Source organism: Siphateles boraxobius, unplaced genomic scaffold (assembly GCF_051911475.1).
Source record: "Siphateles boraxobius isolate OS27281-9 unplaced genomic scaffold, OSU_SipBor_1 48, whole genome shotgun sequence".
Classification (NCBI taxonomy): domain Eukaryota; kingdom Metazoa; phylum Chordata; class Actinopteri; order Cypriniformes; family Leuciscidae; genus Siphateles; species Siphateles boraxobius.
This window is the reverse complement of record NW_027509119.1, coordinates 4,127,357-4,150,576: the sequence shown is the minus strand read 5'-3', so window position 1 is coordinate 4,150,576 and position 23,220 is coordinate 4,127,357. Positions and strand designations below refer to the sequence as shown.

Below are 23,220 nucleotides of genomic sequence, written 5' to 3'. Positions count from 1 at the left end.
TGTTCCCTGCATCTAAAAAACAAATAATATTAAACTCAATTTTACAGCATTTTTACTCAATTTGTTTAACATATCCAGTATTCCAGTGTCAGAATTAATCTTCAATAACTGCAAATGCTAAAGAAATCTCAATGTCAGGCTAATATTTTAGGCTAGTGTCAGTTGTTCTGTCAGATTCTGTGATGCTGCATTACCGTAGCTAAGAGCCGCCAGTACCAGGCTCTCAGCAGTCTTCAACTCTGAAACTGGAGCCACTCGATCGATAGCAAAGGAGATGATGCTGATCTGGCTGGCATCAGCATCTCTATTCTGTGGGAAAGCAAAGACTCTCAATTCCACCCCTTGATCTTAGCTGGCCGCTCTTTCAGATCAGTTGGCAGCATTCAGCGTAAGATGTACAGCTCTAGCATCTGTCAACCTGCAACGACTGCAAAGTCTGGCTCACTTCAAACAGCGTGTGAAAGCTGTTACCTGACCAAAATTTGAGTCACGGACCACGACATCCGCTAAAGCCAGCTTATCAGATGTTGTGTTTTTGTTTGTCTCGCCCTATTAAACCTGCGTCTCTGGGAGAGCAAAAACCTGTAAACAATTGTGCAGAGCATGCATCTGAATGCTATTTCAAAGCACACTGTCAAAGCCATAAGAAGAGAATTTCACGCTACCAATACATGAATGAACAGATCAACAAACAGAGAAAGAGATTTTTTTCTTTGATTTAACATACTTTTTCGAAAGACTATTCCAGAATCAATTTTAAATCAAAACCTTAATTTAAGAGAGATCTAAACCTAACATACCCTATATAACTACAAAGAAACATCACAGCACAATTACAATCTAATGGAGATGCATTTCTCCAGCCAATGGTTGCGTAGAGCTGCTGAGTCCCAGTATTCTGCATTGGCTGGTGAAGCAACTTCTGAGAGCCCAGACATCGATCTGGCAAGATAATTTCCCATTGATTGTTTGGGGGCTGTTGGAAAGCAGTTTATTACCCATACTGCAGCAAGGGAGCCAGCACAACAATAGGTGCAGAGCATTGCTCGAACTCCATAATCTAGCACATCTGGCTTTTCTCCTACTACCTACGCTAAGATCAAGTACTGAACTACAGAACTTATGTAATCTTCCCATCTAATAGGACTGCATATAGTCTAAAACAAAACAAACCACAGAAAAAAAACACATAGAACAACCCTGGGCTCATTCGAGGAACTAAAACTGTTTGTTGGAAACTTAAGGGTAGATTTTTTTTTTGCAAGTAAAATGTAATGGGCAACTTTACTGGAACATAAAACAATAGACCTAAAAATAAAAAATAATATTCTCAGCCCAGATTCTCAGCTCATCTGATTGTTCTTTTCCATTAAACAGAAACTTCATAAAAGGACAAAACAACGCCATAAAAGTGGTCTGTACAACATATATTGTATTGTATACACTATATTCGAATTTCTATTTAAAGTCATACAGTGTAATAGTTTTGTGTGAAAAACTGGTTATTCACTGATAATCAATGTACTGTAAGTTAAGTATGGAGTGCCACAAGGATCCGTCATTGGCCCTTTGTCATTCTCCTGGTACACACTCCCTTTAGATGATATTATGAAAAAACATGGCATTAGATTTTACTTTGATGCTGATTAAACTAACTAAAAAAGTTTTATAACTTCTCCAACCCACATGAAATATCAGTTAGCTAAGTTCATTAATAAATGTAATTCCTAGACAACCAATCATTTCTTTCTAGTAGACAGGATTTTCATTTTCATTAAAGTCTTTGATTAAATTTATAATGTTTCACATTTCTTCATTGAAGACCACAAATGCTAGAAATCCAATAGTATTATAAATGTTCAGGATGGATTTCATTGTTGGAGATCCCCAAAGGAACCCTACAGTAGAAAGCATTCCCTTGTTTTTGTTGTGTTCAATCATATCGGTAACTGAAAAGGCTGTTTGTCTTGTAGCCATGGGCAGTGAAGTGTGGGAGGAGGGACATCAACACATGCACTCAGTGGGGGCAATAAACACAGACAGCTGGAGCGTTGTGATCGAGCTCTAGAGGTTTTATCCATGTTAATCAGTTAAGATGAGCTTGGATATATGACTAGAAATAATAATGTAATAAAAGATAGACAGTCTTTGCTTTGATGTTTCATAGTGAGTCAAGTCAAAACCTATAAAACAAATCACTGTTCACTGCAGGATCTGACAAACTCTGAGGGTCTCAATCATGGATAACGCACAGAAGTGCCAAGGGAGAATCACATCACAGTCTGGGGAAATCCAGCTCGTTTTTCCAATCTAACTCTAAGTACCTTAATGATTAGAGCATGTCATGAATGCTCACAGACACTTACAGCTCCCTCACTGCAGTAAATTCAATGCACACAAGTCTCCGGAAGGAAGAGACTCTCAGTTGGTATAATCGGATGGAATTTACTCAACTCCTTATCTTGCTGCAAAATTGGAGTAAAATGAAAATTTTGGATAGGTCCACATGGAATCTATGCACTTATTTCATCTGGTATGTTAAAAGAGAGCTGGGAGTGCAACACTTTTATTATCAGAAAAAAGTATAAACACATTACCCAAATTATCTACCAAACAAACAAGCAAGAGGCGAGGGAAAAGCAGCACCTTATGAATGAAGGCAGACAGAATTTTGTGGAAATCCAAACAGTTTTCTGCTGAACATACTTAAATATGGTCAAATGTGTTTGCTCATTATTAAAAAAGCTTTACTTTCAACAACAAAATAAACAAAAAAATTACAGCGGTGAGAAAACAGCAGTTCAGAAAACATCTGATCATAGCGATGTGGACATGTTTGCACAAGATCTGCATTTCGGCACTCCAATTATGTCACTTCACAGGTATTTATATCGCACGTAATACAATAGATTGTTTAAAAGCAAGCAGCTTTACAGTATTAAACATGAAAAAAAATCACTATCTCTATCAATTAGAGTTTCAACTTCAGTTTCTACTATAAAACGTCTCTCCAGTGTGTTCTTGTTTTACTTGCGTCTGACCTCGACGGACTGAACAGAAGAAAAAACCTGAAGATGTTCACAAAGAAGGTAGAGCCACAGAGCCATACCTAACTATTTCGTAATTGCTACCGACCAATCGAAGTTTAAAGTCTTTACCAGCCGGAGTAAACTTTTCTGATAAGCTCAATTTGGCAAGTTGTTTCCAACTCCGTAAAAATGAACTCTTTATTTTATTTAAAAATGCGAACTTTATTTTGGCCGAATTTTGTTCGAAATGATGTCAAACAAGTTTGTTCTTCAAAGTATACTGGAGCCTTAAAGCCCCACAATTGCCCCCTTAAATAGACTGTTCATGAATGGGTCATTGAATCAATGAACCGATTCATTTAAAACCAAATTTAAAGACCAACATCACAAGAGATTCGTCGTTTATAATCATTTTAGTCTATTGGCAGCCGTCAGCTACATTTGAAAACATAATATTGCATAAAGAATCATGTTGTTTTGCACATTACTCTCTCTTGATATTAGTCAATTTAAGTATAATGAACAGGTTAGCTTACATACCTTTCCTTTTTGAAGTAGAGAATGTTCAAGGTTGTGTTGGTCGTGTCTGATATCCTGGCATTGCAAATTGTGCACACAACAAATCTCTTTTAATGAATATGGTCCATTTTGAAGTGTTTTATCCCAAAACAACGATTTTCTTCTACCTTCTCTATTGGGTGCCCTGCGATTTTTTTCTGACTCTGTTGTGTCGGTGGTTCTGTGGCTTGCAATTTGTTTATCAGTAGATGTTGCATCATTTAAAAAAAACATAATTTAATTACAGTTGTTAAAAAGTAATTGTCAAGTCATCCAGTTCAAGTCCAAGTCGAGTTTCGAGTCATCGGTTCTCAAGTCAAAATCAAGTCTAATAATTTTCTTCATTTAGTCAAGCATGTCACAACTCCTTAAATTTGCAACTCAAGTCAGACTCGAGTCAAGTCATGTAGCTCGAGTCCCCCAACCTCTGCCAATTGAGGCCTGGGTATGAGGCTTATAACCAAGAGTTGAACATGTTCCATAAAAAAAACCCAATGCATTTTCCCATTTTAGATGCAAACCCACACACATACCAGGAAAGGTATGCTGAGAAATCACAGTGCTTGGACCGTTAAAACAGGGACACACTGTGTTTACAGCCCTTTCCCTAATACACTGTGACATTAATCAATTCCACCTGCCTCACAGAGTTTGGAGTTTGCAGAAACAGCCAGCTGAGGATGGGAATTTTTCAGACACACGAAAAGAAAGACAAAGAAAAAAGACCGATGAAAAGAAAGACACAACTCAGTCCTACTAGCTGCCAGGGAGCTCCAGACCAAGAGAAAAATCTTCCAGCCACCAGGGTCGCCCATACTAATGGGCCAACCAGAGAAAACAGATTAATCCCGCAGCCATTAATAATTCCTGCAACTGTTCCCTCCAAGGCAATTAATCACCTCCCCTCTCTGTCAGCACAAGAGCCTGAGGCTAAGCACAGATCCAGGGCTTCTGCTGGAGCCACGACTTAACTCATTCTCAATCACAACCATACTCACTCCGCTCTATAGAGCAATGTAGACATCTAGAAGAATCTACCCAGATAATATACATAACATCTATTCATATTATTAATATACATGATATTAAGAAATATATTGGTGTTTTGGATGGTATTATGATAGCACGTCCACAATATGATAATACCATGGTACCATTGTTAGACCCTCATCAAGCAACATGCCAATAACACAATACAATATCTCAAAAACATATTACCATGTCCATAAATTTCATACAATTACTGCAACACCAAGTCAAAAGAAATTGTATATGTCCATAAAACCATGGTACTATGTTAACCATCAAATTACATTTTGCTCTGTGTCATGCTAACCGATTAAATAATTAAGCACAAGTAGTGTTTCAGCCTTGTTTTATGTTGACATCACAGAAAAACATGCAAGTGAAGTATGGAGTTCAACAAGGTTCTGTCTTAGGCCCTCTGTTGTCCTTGTACACGCTTCACTTTTAAAGTGATATAATCAAGAAACATATTGGTGTTTTTGAATGGAACATATCAACGCATCAAAGAATACCATGCTATTAACATGATACCACATCTACAATATATCTGATATCACCATGGTACCATTATCAGAAAGATTTTAATTAGACATATGTAATTATTCAGCCTTAGAATGTAACACACAATGGTAGCAGTAGCTTGTTCAAAAAAATTGTATTAACATGTTATTAACCATAGCCACAATGACCAGGCACGTCTAAAACCATGAAAGAACCATAGCAGACTGGTATTTGAACAAGCTACAGCTAGCACTGAAATACAGCCAGCTGGTCTTTGTATACAGCAATCAAACAAAACAGCGAGTCAGAACTAAATCCAGGTGAGAAAATCACACATATATGTTGACGGTGACTCACTAAAGCCTTTGGAAGAAAAATCAAGCAGATCCTCCCAACAAACACTGTAGCACAATTAGTCACAGAGCTCTTTACATGAGATATGATGGCTCCATTATCATTCATTAATGAGAAACACTTGAGTACATGACCGCTCCCCCACACTCAAACACTGCTGAGCTCTCTGTTCCAGTTCTCTCCTGCGAGGGGGAGGCACGGCAAGAAAATCTTCATTAGTAGAGCAGCGGCAAAAGAAAGCGAATGAGAGAAAGGAGGAGAGAGAAACAGAAGGGGGGAATAAATTGAGGCTGATCTGGTGCTGTGTTTTTGAGGCACTGAGATTTGCATATATGTGCAGCAGTGCAGAGGGAGAAATGTGTCAGTACTGACAGCGTCCTGAGAATTTTTAAGCTCGATGTTGGCGCCTCTCTTTCTCTCCCTGAGACTGCAGGAGCCCTGCTAACAGCCGCTCGGGGGTCAGGTCCAGTGCCTTTGTGCTCAGCCCTCCTATGGCAACCCAGCAAAGCATGTTTAACGGTCAGCTCAAGTGCAAATCTGCTCTCTGGGGGGAGGGCGAGTTGAACCTTCCCTGCTGCAAGGGCAAATGGAGACGTGTGTATGTGTGTGTGGGCTGGTACAGAGCTAGACTAAAAAAGGACAAATTAATATTATAAGACACTTACAAAACCATATACTGTACATACTTTCTGATGTACCTTAGTGAGGATAGATTCATATTTAATTTCAGGCTGTGAGATGTTCAATAAATTGGTCTATGTTATCCTGAGATTGTTTTCCTCTTTTGGAAAAACATACTGACATCAAGGTACACAACAGTATGAGAACGTATAGAACGACTGTACTGTACTATGCCTTACAGCTTTGGTGCTTAAAATCAAATATGGCCTCCGCCCAGAATAAGGTCGATAGTGTGCAGGAAATGAAGCCAGGGTTTACCCTGTTGGAAAGACAAGCTTAGACAAGTATTAGTTTCCATGCTGGTCCTGGTTGGTTTATTCTGGTTTGGTGGTGATGAACCAACATTACCATGCTATTCACCACAAAAAACATTGCTGGTAAAACCAGAATAGATAGCATAGAAGCTGGTTAACTAAGGATATTTAGGGGGTTAAGCTAGTTAAGAAACTGGGACACCAACTATGTCAGGCTACAGCTAATGCAGTAAGGACTCTTTAAGATGGGTCATGCAGTTGTTGGGGGCTGGTGATCAGCTATGCTGGTCTTTTCAGCAGGGAAGGGATACAAAACTTTCCCCACCATCATCGTGAGAGTAGTCAAGCTCAGCGCACACACACACTTCACTTAGCTATCTAAATGGGGTGATTCCATAGACGTAATGGTTTTTATACCGTGCAAACTTATTCTCTCCCCTTCAAGGCCATTGCACACTCAGTCCAAAATTTGCATCCGGAATTTTTGCACGTTAAAAAATAAATAGTACCTCACGTTATGTCAATCACGCTTGCACACTGCATCCAAAACTTTCGTCCGTCATAAAAAAAAATCGAATCGGGGTCGATTTTCTGCGTTTTTTCGCATCCGTAGCAACCAGTTTAAATGGTGTTTTGACAATTCAGAGCCATCGAATCACGAATACGAAAAAACGCATACGAAAATTTCGGACTCAGCGTGCGAGGACCTTTACGCTAAACCTACACCCAAAACCTACCCATCACACAAAACTTTCTGCATTTAAAAAAAAACACTTCAATTTCTTTATTTTTATACCAGATTTACAAATGAGGGCGCCTCTAAAGCAAGGTTTTTGGAAATTTTGTCAGGTTTTGGCCACTGCTGTGTACAAATTTGTTCCCAAAAACTATAGTTAAGTACACAAACACACACACAGTCTCTCAAAAACACATGGATCTAAATCCATCGTTGTGCATGCAAAATCCATCATGGTTTGTTCTGTTACAGTTTGAGCCTTCAGAATGAATAGCTCTCTGGGAGAAATCATCCCCTCTAACTACCAGGGGTCCTCTTCTAGTTGGCGTAAGTGAGTCACAAATCAAAAACCAGCAGGAGAGGTTTTCCGAACACTTCTCCAACTGTTCGTCTGCCTGCAGTAATTTCTGTTAAGAATGAAGAACGACAGTAAAATAAGCAGAATAACTTCCCAGTTTTTGCACATTAAGTTAATAAACTAGATTCTCATTTTATCTCGAATAGTGTTTGATCATGAAACACAGCATTACGGTGTTGTGGGTGGTTTTTAGCAATTGCATACCAGCGTGTTAAATTAGTTTTGACCTCGTAATTGTTAATCAAATTGCCATAACTCGATCTTCCGGTGACGTGTACTGGACTTCTCCAATAATTTACTCCACTTAAACCCTGCCCCCCTTTTTTTTTTTTACAATCGACTGCAATTTTACATTCAGATCTGCCTCCACCCAATCAATGACGATGTACTAAACCAAGTCCCCTCCATTTTTTTTTCGATAATCTGTTTCACTTGGATGTGCATCAACAGGGAAGCAAAGATCTTTAGCTTCAATTTCTTTGCGACTTTAATGTGTTCCTATGCATTTTATAGGGTGGCTTTTAGCACATTGCTATTTGGTTCCTTGAATATTCTGGGAAGTTTATACTGCGTTTACACTTTTTTAGCAGTCTAGTCAATGCTTTACTTGTCTGCCACAATAATGTCTTTGAACTATCTTCAATTTGGGAGCTTTTCTCAGCAAAAATCATTCATGACCGTACCACAAACACAATTAGTTCTTGCAACGAAGTATAATACTCAGATTTAGGGATTTGAACAAACCCCTAATCCCCTGTATGAGTAATAGCAATAGTGTTGCTTGTCTTAAAAACCACCATTAATTAAGTTAACAGCAAGCACTTGAACAATCAATTACCTGCAGTGTAATGGCAAGAAATTGCATTGTAGTGCCTGTTAAGGAGTATTGCTCCTTTGATGAGACCTTGAGAAAGGTAACATAATCAGTATTTATAGCTGTTCCTTGTGGGCTGAGCACAGGACAGGGCTTGGATAGGAAGCAGTTAATGGTTTGCTTGTGCTGTGGCTCTTTGGCATGCTGGAGGGAGAGTGACATTGATCCACCAGCTCCCGTCCATCCGTCTCCCTGACAGAGGTAACAGGATTGTTAATAAAAATGGAAATTGAGCTGCACTACCCCCTCACACACACACACACTCTCTCTCTCTCTCTCTCTCTCTCTCTCTCTCTGACCGTATCCAGGGCTCGCGCTCAGCTGGCTTGCTTTGCTTGACATCTCCCTGCAGAGGCTAAGCACTGGTTGCACTCGCCGCCATGGTTGTGCTTCTATTTAAGCATGAGCCAGAGTGAACACACACACACACACACACACACACAGGCTGTGGGGGAGGAACACTGATAAACGGTTGGTTGTCACGACATATATTAAAACATTTAAGGTGAACAATTCAATCTAGCAGGAAATGACTCGGACAATGCGGTTAGGCTTTACTAACACTGAGATATTTAGGGTTAAAATTAGTCGTCAGATACGTTTTTTTTTTTATAGCCTATGATGAAATGATTAGTGTAGTGCCGATAAACGCTGGGTCCAAAATACAAAACAACTGGTGACTCTGCTTCTGTTCTGCCATTTATCTATGTATGGTTTGGTGGAAAGTAGAAAGTAATGGGCTGAAAAGCTTCACAAAATCTTCACTAAAAGCAGTTCAGCTGTGTTAAGCAGCATTTTTGCATGTGAATCCCTGTCTTTTAGGTGTGTATTTAAGAAGGCAGTAATTTGGCATATTTTTATAAGACAGACAGACCAAACTAATCACAGTGCAAAACTGACAGTGATGGATGATTTTATACATAGATATAAAGGATGATAATTTTGCAGTAAATAGTGTTTTTTGTTTTGCAATGATTAGGGATGCACACTATTCCTGTGATATTATTGGTTTAGCCATATATACTTTTTTTTAATGATCAGTAAAAAGATTTTGTGAAGAGAGATATCAACCATATTTAAAAAAAGATATCAACCATCTTTTCTACAACTAACACTGACATGTATTATTGCACAGTCCAAACAGCAATCCTGAGCTTTTGATTTCTAATGTCCAAGTTTCTCACTAAAATCTTCTAGTTCTTAAACTCTCACTCTTCTAAATTTCAGTTTAATGCACAGATGACACGTGAAAAACAGACACACAAATACAATACAAACTCCTAAAGATGTCTGTTTGCTTGTGTACACATACGAACTGTCTAGTAAGTGTTTTACTTGTCTGCCACAATAATGTATTTGAACTATCTTCAAATGGGGGCTTTTCTCAGCAAAAATATTCAATTATTTTTAATTAATTATTTTATATGCCAATGAATGAATCAATTAAAAAACAATGGGCAGATCTAGTAAGTGTTTTTAAACATTGCATAGTTTTGTAAATGGTTTTCAAGGATGAGAAGATGCAAAACTGTTTATCTAGGGATCTGTCACGGGACAGATGAATTAGCACCGAAATGGTCTTTTAAGTCAACAACAAAATATATTGGAAGCATTCTCTCCGCCCTTTTAAAAAATACGCATTTTTTTGCCACCCTAACTACGCATGACTGTACGATTATTTGCATTTAGCTTACCTGTAATGTGTGACCCTATAGAAACAGACCGGCAATCCACTGTTGGTTCTCGTTCCACCAGGTGAGAATCACTATATTAGCATATCAATTAATGGAAATAACTACAAAGTATATCAATGAATGGCTATAAGATAATGAGTAATCAGTATAGGACACACACACAAAGCACAATAGTCATGTTTGTGCTTTAAAAAGCACTGTTCACTCAAGGGACAGGAAAGCAGCAATGGATGATTTATATCGGCAGTTTTGTTTACGAGGGCGAGATCAAGGATAGATGATTTTTGCCCACGGAGCCAGTCTAAATGTAGATTCACACAGAAACTGGGTCAATTTGGCTCCCCAAAGGCTTGTGCGCACAGACAGTGGAATTAAACGCTCTTGGTAATCATCAAAATGGGTTCTCGGGTGGGAAGGTTATGTGTTGGGTGTTAAAGACTAGACTGGCACGCTATCTGTGGACACAGTACGGAGTTAAAAAGCTGATGGAGTTTATTCCCGAAGCTCAGCTGGTATGCTGGAGTGCAGGGAAGAATAAACAGAGTGACGTGAGGCAGAAAGAGCTCAGCAGACTGAGTGCTGCCTCATTGAGCAGCCCTGGAAACCTGCCAGTCCAACGCCACAAAGCATTAATACACGCAGAGTCCATCAGAGGAGTGTATCGCACACCTCCACACGGCCACTGCTTTTACAAGTAAACGTGTCAGGAGCACTTATGAGTGCACTCTGTGACATATGGTTTCTTTTTAGACACAGAGTTCCGGAAGCACTGCAAAAAATCAACTCTTTAAAGGGATACTCCACCAGTTTTTCTTATTAAACTATGTTATTCCCTTAACTAAGACGAGTTGATACATACCTCTCTCGTCTCATTTCGTGCACTATATCGCTCTGTATTGCCGCAAAACTATGTTAGCACTTAGCTTAGCCCATGTATTAAATATGGGCCAAGCAGAGAAGCGACCAAACACTTCCACGTTTTCCCTATGTAAACACAGTTACTCGAGTAGTGTAACTTGACCTGGGCTGGTGACACAAAATAAACCGTTGCGCTTTTCTAAGCGTTTAAAATTGATGACTATATTGTATGGCGGAATACCATAACAAGTGCTTTTGAGCACTTCGACTTGGCGCAATAATATCTTCACTCGTGAAAAGTACTCTTACCGGCTCCCGCTTCCTCTCGTTGTATTGACGGAAATGTCAGAGGGAGAGGAAGCGGGAGCCGGTAAGAGTACTTTTCACGAGTGAAGATATTATTGCGCCAAGTCGAAGTGCTCAAAAGCACTTGTTATGGTATTCCGCCATACAATATAGTCATCAATTTTAAACGCTTAGAAAAGCGCAACGGTTTATTTTGTGTCACCAGCCCAGGTCAAGTTACACTACTCGAGTAACTGTGTTTACATAGGGAAAACTTGGAAGTGTTTGGTCGCTTCTCTGCTTGGCCCATATTTAGTGCATGGGCTAAGCTAAGTGCTAACATAGTTTTGCGGCAATACAGAGCGATATAGTGCACGCACTGAGACGAGAGAGGTATGTATCAACTCGTCTTAGTTAAGGGAATAACATAGTTTAATAAGAAAAACTGGTGGAGTATCCCTTTAAGCAGCATTTTGTCTTGTTCTCCAATAAAAATGTCTAAATTGCCTTAAAACAATATGCACTTAATCAAGAAGCAATATTGCACGAGATAATGAGAAAACATGCATTGAATCTGAATTGAATTTATTTTTCTTAAAGTCCCCCTGTGGGTAAAATCAAGCTTTTAATGCTGTTTATATGTCAATGTGGGGGTTTTAATATGCTTTAAGACAAACCATGTGTAAAATTCATAAGTCGACAGCATTGCTGAGTATTTTCTCCTTAAAACTGCAGTGAACCAAAGACAGTCCCAAAAACACGGGTTGAAATCGCTGGTGTTTCTGACGTCACACACTACCTTGTAACCAATCAGATCAACGTGTGATCGTCAACGAGTGGATCGCTGAGTGAGTGAGTGAGTGGAGGCGGGGCTCATTTGCATATTCATAGAACCGCGTATTCTAAATGAGGCAACGGTGTCGAGTTAACTTCAAGCTATTTTAAGACATGAAGAATTCTTTTTTCAAGGAAAAAAACTTTTAAATATGTCATTTTAGTGATCAAAGATGAGATTTAAGGGATATAAAATACTCAGCAATGGTGTTAACTTGTGAATTTCCATATGGTTTGTCTTAAAGCATATTAAAAACACCACATAGACGTATAAACAACATTAAAAGCTGGATTTTCACCACAGGCGGACTTTAAGAATCAAGCACAAGTAAACTTTTGAAAAGGGTCATTTTTATATCTTCAGCTATTACTTAGTCTTTGTCTATATGCAAACATCTGTTTTGTAAAAGAGCTTATTCAGGATATACACAGATGCGGGTGTAAATGTGAAATTTTGCAACCAAGCAGAACTAGAAAAAAATAAGATTCAAAGAAGGTTTTTCTAAACACTTTTTCCACCAGATCCTTGCCATTCATACCCTTTCACAAAGATACATTACAGACATTAGGGAAATAAAATGGGCAGTGAATGCCATTTTACATCGACTTAGAAAATTCATGAAGGTAAAATGGGCTTAGAAATGTAAAAATACTGCATATTTTCTTTCCGCCACATTATGGGAAGCCACACAATGACAACAGCAGTATAATAGAGATGCTACCTCTTCAATCTTCCAAAAATTTAAAATTCCATGAGTGACGTTTTTAAAGTGTGAATCTTATAGCTGGCGAAAGCACAAAGCCTGTAGGGACTCAGTATAAACACAAGCACTCAGAGCCTCTTCAGCTCTCAGAGAACTAGTCCATACATGGGGAGACGAGAGCAAGGATTCCTCCCCCACTCGCTGAACACCACAAAGACGGCAGAACTGGCTCCTATGTAGGGGGTGAGCAGATCAGACTGCAGATTATCCTGCTGAGAGAGGTCTGGCTCAGCCGAGGTGGCTACAGACAGCTCTCTGAGTGTAAATACACTTCTTTCAAAAGCACAACAATAAGCTCAACAAGAGCTATGGAGATTAAAACAAGCTCAGCACAAAGCCGGGGGCTAGCTGTGGGAAGCACTGAAATGTAAAACAAAGAGTCATTCTAAGCGCTGTGTGATTCTGCCATGGTTTTTATCAGCACACTTTCAAGGGCACTGGTACTAAATATTGTAGATAAGATAAAGATCTGATAATTACCATGGGGAAGCGTGTGTTTGTGTGTAACCTTAGTCTTCAAGACGGCCTTGTCCCTGTAGAGCGTACTGGGGAAAATCAATAGGAAATGACTCTAATTATCTAATCAAATCTTTCTATAATTGTTTAACCGTTGTGTGGAAAATGTAGATAGTAAATTGTAAAATGACCAATCGTGGGGGGAAAAGGGGAAATTTTCACTGCAAAACCACAAAAGATATTTTGATGATTGTAAAAACAAACAAGACTCCTGATGAAGGTCGTTTGACCGAAACGTTGTGTGTTAATAAACATTCATTTTAAATTGCAAGTTACAATAGTGTGCCGGAGTTCCTTATCTGCTAAAACGACTAACTTGTTTGGTCCTATTATCCGACGCACCTATCACCTGCAGGTGTGCGATGGAGTTTGTTCAGTAAAAACAAACAAAAAATGACATTCCTGTAATAGTTAAATTGAAGTCCACATACAAATGTAAGTTGTTTTGTCAAAATAAAAAGTGTTACGGTGTTAAGTGTTTTGGTAACACTTTACAATAAGGTTCATTAGTTAACTAACTTAGTTAACATGAACTAAGAATGAACAATATTTCCTCAGCATTTATTAATCTTAGTTAATATTAATTTCAACATTTACTAATATGTTAAAAATCAAAGGTTGTATTTGTTAACATTAGTTAATACATTGTGAGCTAACATGAACAAACAATGAACAGCTGTATTTTTATTAACTAACATTAACAAAGATCAATAAATACTGTAACAAATGTTTTGCTCATTGTTAGTTCATATTGGTTAATACATTAACTAATGTTAACTAATGAACCTTATTGTAAAGTGTTACAAGTTTATTTATTTTTTATTATTCTACTATAGAACTACAGTTATAGCAGGATTAATTTCTCATAATGCGTTCGTTGCTGACATAATTGCTTGAGTTGATGAGGCTGGTAAGTGTTTTCTACAACAATTTTTACAGTTATCAAAGTTGAGCCAAAAACCTAGGACGAGTTCACGAAAGAGGGTTTTTGAAATAATCTCCAATATTTAACAAACAATTCGATTGACAGTGGTGCTAGAGGCAAAGTTGCTCAGAATGATTTGTTCTACCCTATAGTATGAATTTCGTGGGTGTGTGCGAAAAAATCTAGTATTATCCAATCCTTTACGCACGTGAAAAAACGTAATTGTGCACCCAAGTGGCCGATTTCTTTTTAATTTCTCACAGGCCTCTCGGGCCGTGATTCAAACAGCCCCAGCGAGTTTTGTTTCGATCGGCCTCCGTTAACCTTGTCTGACAGCCGCTGTAACTTCATTGGCTGAGGGTTTTTTGAGATACGCCAATGTCTTCGTAGACAATCACGGCACCTTGGAAAAAGACACTGCATGCCAGTTTTCAAGTCAGTCGGGGGGTGGGGGGGGTTGACTGTTGCCTAGCTATAGCAGTTTTAGTGTTGTTGGTTTCTCCCCATTTTTTGTTGTGTTTTTTATTTCATAGCGCCACCAAGTGGCCAGTCACTGCATCATTTTCAGGCGACCACAGACCGAGCCCATACACAGGTGTACCAAGTTTGGTGAAATTATCTCATTCCGTTCAAGAGGGATAGCCATTTTAGCAAAAGTTGCCATGACCACCTTGAATGTTTTGGCGTCGCAACGCAGACGTCAATCGAAACTGCCATTTTGTTGATAATTATAGACAATCATACGTGGGAGAATCTTTCTGCACTGGTTTGGATCCGATCGGGCGAAAAAAATAGGACTAGTTCGCAAAATTAAGTTTTCCGAAAAATCCAAGAATCCGAGACATGCGTTTTGTTTGTCTCGAGTCAAGCCTTCCAACGATATAAGACACTTGACTTTGAAAGCCACAGTGGTAACAAACAACCGAAGCGAAATGAGAATGTGTTTGAGGCCAGGAAAAATGTGTGTCACTGCCTGAACAGCTTAATAGTTTATGGGTGACAATCGTTGGATGATTTTGGGCAATGATCCGCTTCCTTTTGTCATTTTGCTCTGATGTTATAGGCCTTAATGCGTTTAAAACAGAAAATCCAGCTTGAAGGTGAACAGCTGATGCAGTGCTCAGAGAAGCAGTAGTTTTTCCCTCCAGAGACAAGCATGAGTGTGCATCCAAATATAACCAAAAAGCTCTCTAATTACTGCAGTCACGATCTAGGGCTGAATCTTCCGTTCAAAACACTGTTTGATTGTTTAACAAGGGCATCTTTTCTGTCTTCTTTGCCACGCTCCAATTATGAGTCTGATTCAAATGGAAAACCATGTCCAGTTGCTTTCAAGTGCTGGAGAGATTCTACCAGACAGTTTGAAAAAGGTTTTCTCTTTGATTGTGAAAGACCAATTAGAGGAAGGGAATGCCTGCCATGCCGGTCTAGTTTGCGCCAGCCTTTTGGGGAAATTCCAGCCATATGTCAAGGCTTTCAAAGCAACACATTCCTCTTTCAGCTCAGGCAGTGGCTGCTGTCCAGGTAAAAGAGAGATAGTAAACATTAAAGATGACTAACACCAGTGCTGACTCTTTTTCAAGCTCCCCAAATGATGTCGAAATGGTTTCACAGTGACAACCGTGACATTCAGTGAGGTTTAGAAATCGGCTATGCAGCCAAAAAAAGGGGACAAGTATGTCCTAATCAGGCATGATGTGACAGTTTTTAGTAAAAAACTCATTTTTCCATTTACACTTAGAGAGAAAAACTGCATGAAGCATTGAATTCACAGGCATGCAGAAAATGTTTGAGGTTTAATATGTAGCCATGTGAAATGGGGCTTTAGACCAATGAGACCCAGTATGCGACAGACGCAGAAATCAAAATGCCGTGGATTGCAGTGATAGGTTATAACCAAAACAATTTTTTTTTTACATGGAAGATTGAATTGCTTTCCCAATCAGTTATCATCATAATTTGTGCAATATAGTAAGAAAACAAAAATGTAAGATCCACTACAGTAATATGACAAAAGAGCACATAAAGTCATATTTTTTTGTACTAATGTACAAAAAGGAGAAATTTACAATCATGAAACGGATGATTTTTATTTTATTATTTTAATATGTTCCTGAAAGTTTACTTATGTTAATAAAGTTTTGTGCGCGTACAATATGGGGACATCTTAAGTAAACAAACATGTAAGATCTATTATAGTAATATGAAGAAAAAAAACACATTAAGTCATATTCTTCTTGTACAAATGTACACAAAAGGAGTCATGAAATCAATGATTTTATTTTATTATTTTAATATGTTCCTGGAGGTTTTAACAATAATGTTAATAAAGGTTTTTGCGCAAAAAAACATGCAGAGAAATGATAATACTCTCCATTACACTGCCTCATTAACAAAACAATCTGCAGTTAAATGCTCTGAACAAACATATCCGAATAAACAAATCTGTACAAAGACGCAAATTAACTCTTTAAACGGGACGCCTCAAAGCAAACGTTCTCATTCAAGCACGTGGTCGCACTTTCAAAACAATGACAAAGGCGAAGCTTGATGACGCTATGAAAGAAAGTGGAACGATGTGAGATGTCGTTTTCACCATCTTAAGATGTGTGGAATTCACTAATCATGTTCACGGATGAGGTAATGAATTAGTTATTGTATTACCTGTACGTTTGATCACACTATTTTATGTCATCTTAATGAATTAGCTGCAAGGAACGTGAAATGTAATTTGTAAAGGGGTGGTAAAACACGATTTTACTTTTCTAACTTAAGCTAGTGTGAAATGTTGCTGTTTGAGCATTAACAACATCTGCAAAGTTACAATGCTCAAATTTCAAAGCAAAGGGAGATATTTGCTTTAAAAGAAAAGGACTACAACAAACACAAACGGCTGGTAGGGACTACACGACATTCCTCCCGGGTTAGTGACATCAGCAACCCTAAAATGTACATAAACCGCCCCCGGGACACACAGTCCATGTTGAGAAGAGGAAAAGTTGTTGTATAAGAGTACATTTGTGAGTCAGCTCAAACTTTAGCATCCTTCTTTTCACATGCAATAAAAATTCACTCTGTGTGCATCTCACAACAGTTCCTATACGAGCGATTAATAGATTATCATCAAAGAATATGCTAATTGAAGATAGTTACTCCACATCAGCAACATAAATTCATCAACTAACCATTCAGAGACGTCCTGTTGCATTCTACATGTTGTCACTTCTTCTTGAGTCTCTCCATCTTTGTCTGACTCTGTTTTAACATTAAAGGCAGAACAGTTTCTGTCATTTTAGTGTGTCTGCGTGAGGTAATCGCAGCTGCTAACACACACGAGCTCTTGAAACCCCGCCCTCTGAGGCAGCTCATTTGCATTTAAAGCGCAAGGCACAAAACGGTGCGTTTTTGCTAATCCTCAAAAAGTGACAACTTTAACATGCTATATAAAAATATCTGTGGGGTCATTTGTGCTAAAACTTCACACACACACACACACACTCTGGGGACATCAGAGATTTATTTTACATCTTGTGAAAAGGGCATTTTACCACCCCTTTAAAACAATCGTTCTAAAAGTAAATTTGAAAAAAACCACAGTATTTGCAAGTAATGGCTAAATATTTTTTGTGCAACACACAGTATTTAATTTCACTGCCATAGACTTGGTCATCAGAATTGATAAAAAGCATTACTAAAGTACAAACAAAGTACATAAAACACATGCGAGAGCGGAGTCTATCAAGTCCAAGTTTGTCGCAAAGCTTTTCCATCTCGAAAACGCAGATATTGATCCTTGTTTTATTTCCAGCAGACCAGTGCAATTTTTACCATTAAGTGTAGCAATAGCATATTTAGAAATATTATTTCTAAATATGCTATTGCTACACTTAATGGCAAAAATTATATATTATAGTATATTTCAGAAATTCAGGTAGCCTTTAGGTCCACGCTAGCTGCTCTATGTTTTGCGTTGAGGTGATACTTGGGGCCCGATGTGCTGCGGTGATATGCGAATTCCTTGTTGCATAACTTGCACACAACCATGCTCTTATCGACGCTTCCAACCACGGGGCCAACCAAAGCGGTCTCGTCAGCTTCTTCGTTCATGTTCACTGTAGTTTGTTGTTGTCTGAAGTCATGAACGGTAGTTGGTGCTCCAGTATAATCGGTCCGCCGAAACTCATCCAGTGAGAAACGTTCCGCTGTGCGGAAAAATTTTGAAAAATGTTTAACGCGTTTAATCTTAATTAACGCGTTAAGAGTCTGTAATTAATTAATCTTAATTAACGCGTTAAAGTCCCGGCCCTAATATATATATATATATATATATTAGGGCTGAGCGATTTTATCGATTCTGCGATATAAATCGATATTTTTTCCCAAGAAAGTATCGATTTTTAGGCCGCGAGTATCGATACATAAGTCCCATTCAAATCCCCCGTGTTAAACCCGTTCGCGTTGCATGAAGTGATTTGGTCAGCCAGCCGCTAGTGGCCAGCTGCGCGCGTGCATCGATATTGACGAAAATCCAGCTGTATTCAAACAACAACTTAGCTCTCCTTGTTGGCTAGGCTCCTTGCATGCTGGCTAGTAGCTTTTTTAAAAGCTGGGTCTCCGAAATTGACAGCGCTGTGTTGGACAGATTTGTGCAGCGGTGTTCCGTGAGTGAGAAAGTGCGCGAGGTACGCACGAGTGTGTGAGAGAGAGAGAGAGAGAGAGAGAGAGAGAGAGAGAGAGGTAGTGCTGCGCGAATGCGCTACGGCGCTCTGCGATCAAATACGATTTTAAATAGGCTTAGTAAAAAAAAAAAAAAAAGTAAAAAAAATTGTATTCGGTTGTGGAAAACACCGGCTTTAGGCGCATGGTGAACGCGATGGAGCCCCGCTATCCTATTCCAACCCACGAACACCTCATCAAGGTTTGCATTCCCAGGCTGAACACAGACAAGAGCACACGTCAAAGCCTGCCTGGCCAGCGTGGAGAGAGTTTCCCTGACGTGCGACGGCTGGACCTCGCGCACAACTGAAGCACATGTCACATGTTCAGTGTCAAGCTAAAAAAGCTGTCAAAGAAAATGCAGTTTAAAGAAACTGTTCAGAACAGGTCACTTGCTGCACTTTTTAACTCTCCATTGTTAATTGCAATACTGCACTTTATTCACTTTTCAAAGGCTTGTAAGCTACAGTTTGCACTGTTGTGTTTCAATAAATAGAACTAATTTTCCCAACACATATTTGATTCATTTTGTCCAGCATTTGCAAGCTGTACTCTCTGTCCAGTCAGAGACATATATTGTGTAATTGATGTTTTCAGTTCAATTAATTCAATCCAAGTAAATGGAAGACTCACAAGATGTCACCAAAATCACTCTGTCCCGTTTAAATCTTTCAGAAAATGATGTAAGTGTATAGAATTATATCGAATCGTATCGAATCGTTGGCTGAATATCGTAATATACATCGTATCGTCAGCCGAATATCGGGTATCGTATCGTATCGTGAGATTAGTGTATCGCTACAGCCCTAACAGCCCCTGTTTTGTTGTGAAATTAAGTTCTGATTCTGCTTGTGTGTATATGTGTCTGTATGTGTATATATATATACACATACAGACACATATACACACAAGCAGAATCAGAACTTAATTTCACAACAAAACAGTCGATTCATATGAATGACAGGGCTGTTTAATTACATTTTATAACATTTTGTTTTTATGCATTGATGCAGAATCGTTCACATCAGCATCTTGATGCATCGTAAAAATACATCTCTACAGACAACAACTTCAATCGTCAGCAGAAAAGGAGCAAAACACTATCAACAAAAACAACTCCATCACAGTGAAGACTGCAGATGCACCATAGACTTAAATGTAAAATGAATGTCAACACAATGTAGTGAAATCCATTCCCCTCTACTCCACTCATTTACAGTCCCCTACCCTAGAGGGCCACATCCCTGGGGTCAAAGCCGTGGCTAGACCCGCTTTGAGATTAATGAGCACATAAGCCACGAAAATCGATCCCAACATGGTAACGTCATTGAGAACATCAATCAGGCCAACTGGACTTTGAATATCCCCACTTTGGAAATGCCATTCCAGTGTTTCCCCTAGAAATTTTTCCAGCAGCGGTGCTGTTATGTGCCCGAGGTTGTTACAAAGCCGCGCGTGGTGGGGTCCGGTGGCATGCACCCTGGAAGATTTTTTTTTTTTAAATAACCCCTTAAACCATGACTTCTGACAAGTTTTGTGGATAGAAGTGGACATTTTGAGAAAAAAAAATATGACATACCATCAACTGATTCAAGGCATGATTATTGCAGCACGTACCTTGAACTGCAGTCACAAACAGAAACCTTCATTTTATAATTTTAGACAGGATTGTTCAAGTTTTCTTTTGTGTTCATTTTCAGCTTGGTAGAAATTGTTTAGGGGAAAAATGAAACGGCATTTTTAATTTTTATTTTTAAAACGGTGTGAAAAGTAAAAATCATCATCAAATATTCATCTTTGACCTGTCAAAGTTTCCTACAAGTCTCCACAGCAAGGATGCATAGATTTATGGGCGTGGTAAGCAGAAGAAAAATTAGTCTGCACATGCGCATAACCAGTAAGTAGCACATCTCGATGGGTAGCATGAATCGTCAGAACACCTGCCGCATTTGAAATAATGAATTTGCACGCGCAAAAAACGTGCTATGTGAACGGCCCCTTATGGCAACGTGACATTAGTCTAATCGAAAATATTTCCATATGTGGCTCTTTCCTCCTTGTTAACAAGGGGATTCAGAGCCACCGCATGCAGCGCCGCCGGTCGCCATGACAGTGTTTTTAGGTGTGTAAGTGAATGAAGTGAATGTCGTTATATTGCTGATCATGGAAAGATTTTGCAGTGGCGCTGAAAATCCAGCGGCGGCGCTGCGCCGCTGCTGAATACATTGTAGGGGAAACACTGCATCCAGAAAAGGTATGAGGATTCTTTACTGGGATTTTAGGCACAAAAAGTCAAACTTAATCACACTATTCAGAAGGAAGCAGAAAAGCATTTTTATTTACATCAGGTTTCAAAGAGTGTTTAACTGTACACTAGATGCCCACCCAAAGACAAATCTAAATATTCTACTAATTTCTATGTTGGAGCTTGTCGACAAAACTAAGCGCATGTTTACTGAACACAATAGAGAGCTGCTGCTGTTGGCAGTTCAATGCAAGGCAGGGACTCTCACTGCATACTAAAGCACACTTGCAGCAGTAGCCAGGGCGTCTAGGCTACATATGGTGGGGAATGTGTTAATGCAATATTCATGGTGCGCATGAGAGCGGAGCACAACACAGCTTTGAGGACTCTCTGAAGTCCCTTTCACACTCAACAGAACAGAAACATAGCGTGAAGAAAGCTATGTGTGATGCACCAATGCTCTGGCCTTTCACACAAACACTAGCAAGCTTTATTACAGTTGTGACCTCTGACCGCTAAGCGAATATTTAAGTATTTGACACTGAATTTCGTGTAGACTCTTGGTATTAAGGTGAACTGCACTAAATTGCCAGCTAAGTCATACCAACAGGAAGCATAAATATACACATACCATTAACGATTCAAAGCAATCCTGTCAGTTTTACACAAATCTGCCTAGACAAGTCAAATGGTCTACAACCATCTACAACCGTGTACGTCAAGCTGTGTTGATGTATAGCAGTATTGTACCTCTCCAGTTGGATTTGCACAATGCGTAAATAGTCACGGGATAACCCTGTCTTTGTTTTTAAGCCACTTAAGGAGTAATGCAGCATGAAGAGGGAAACACCTACTCATTTGAAGTGGTTGCAACAAAGCCTTGATTTAAGGTGTTGTGCTTGGCAACCTAGAATGTGAGAATCTGATGTTGTGATAGGGATGCGGAGAGCAAGGAAAAACCATATAAAACAGTTGTATATAATATAGCAAACGAAATTAGAACAATGCCAGAAAGGACAAATTGCAAATCATGCACTCAACCTTTAAAGCCATTAACAAAACTGCTTAATTTAACAGGGAAATATGACCTACACTTAACCTGCAACAAGGAAAAATCTAATTTAAGCCTACAACTCCTGCACTGATTTGACACTCAAGAGACATTTAGAAACTAAAAGTGTCAATTTTCCTATTCAACCGATGCAGTTAATTTTATTATTAGTGTTAAAAACACTTTTTAAGAACAAAACTATTTAAGAAATATTATGGTAGAATATAGATCATAGTTTGAATAGATATCCAAGAGTCCAATTTTCAAGTCAACAAACATTTAAAAAAAATGTATGCAACTGAAGGAAAAACAAGGAAAGAATGATTCTGCATCACAGAAAAAATAAACAATAGTCACATTGTAAGATTTCTGGGATAAAGTCCCATTGCAAGACCTTGTCACATATATACACATATAAATGTAATGCATGTTTTAACTATTTGATTTTTTTAAAATAGAAAAGCTTCAGTCAAACTCAAAATAGATGTAGATGCAAATGAGCAACAACTGTAACCAGAGACCAGCAACTCGACTTTAATCCATGCACAGTCTTTAAATGTACTCCCACCATCTTCCTCTCTCTCGCTCATGCATTAATTTTTCAAGAGCTTAAATGGCCATCTTGGCAGAGGCTGAGGGCACAGAGTCAAGGGTTCCTACTTCCAGCAACAAAGTGGTAGATGTATTTGTCGACAGATGAGCCTGTAAAAACACCATGACAACACCAAACCGAGACCTTGTAATCTTTGTCATCGGGACTCCAGTACTCCCACACTGTTGCTAGTGCTCTATTGCAGTTGGCTGTTGTGTAAATTAGGATTAAATTAAGATAAAGAAGAGGGCTCTTTGCCTCGTATCATTATTCATACGTGCTGCAGTGGGAAAATTAAACCTCAGACAGCATGAGTAACATGGGAGCAGCTGGCAGCCCACACATAGATGCAATCTCCATCGCTCTACT

The 23,220-nt window shown here is 38.9% G+C and overlaps 1 protein-coding gene across 1 annotated transcript in view; it reads right to left on the bottom strand.

Moving 5' to 3' along the window:
- trip4 (thyroid hormone receptor interactor 4) overlaps positions 1-23,220 on the bottom strand; it is a 90,126-nt gene that overhangs the window by 1,025 nt on the left and 65,881 nt on the right. The window lies entirely within an intron of this gene.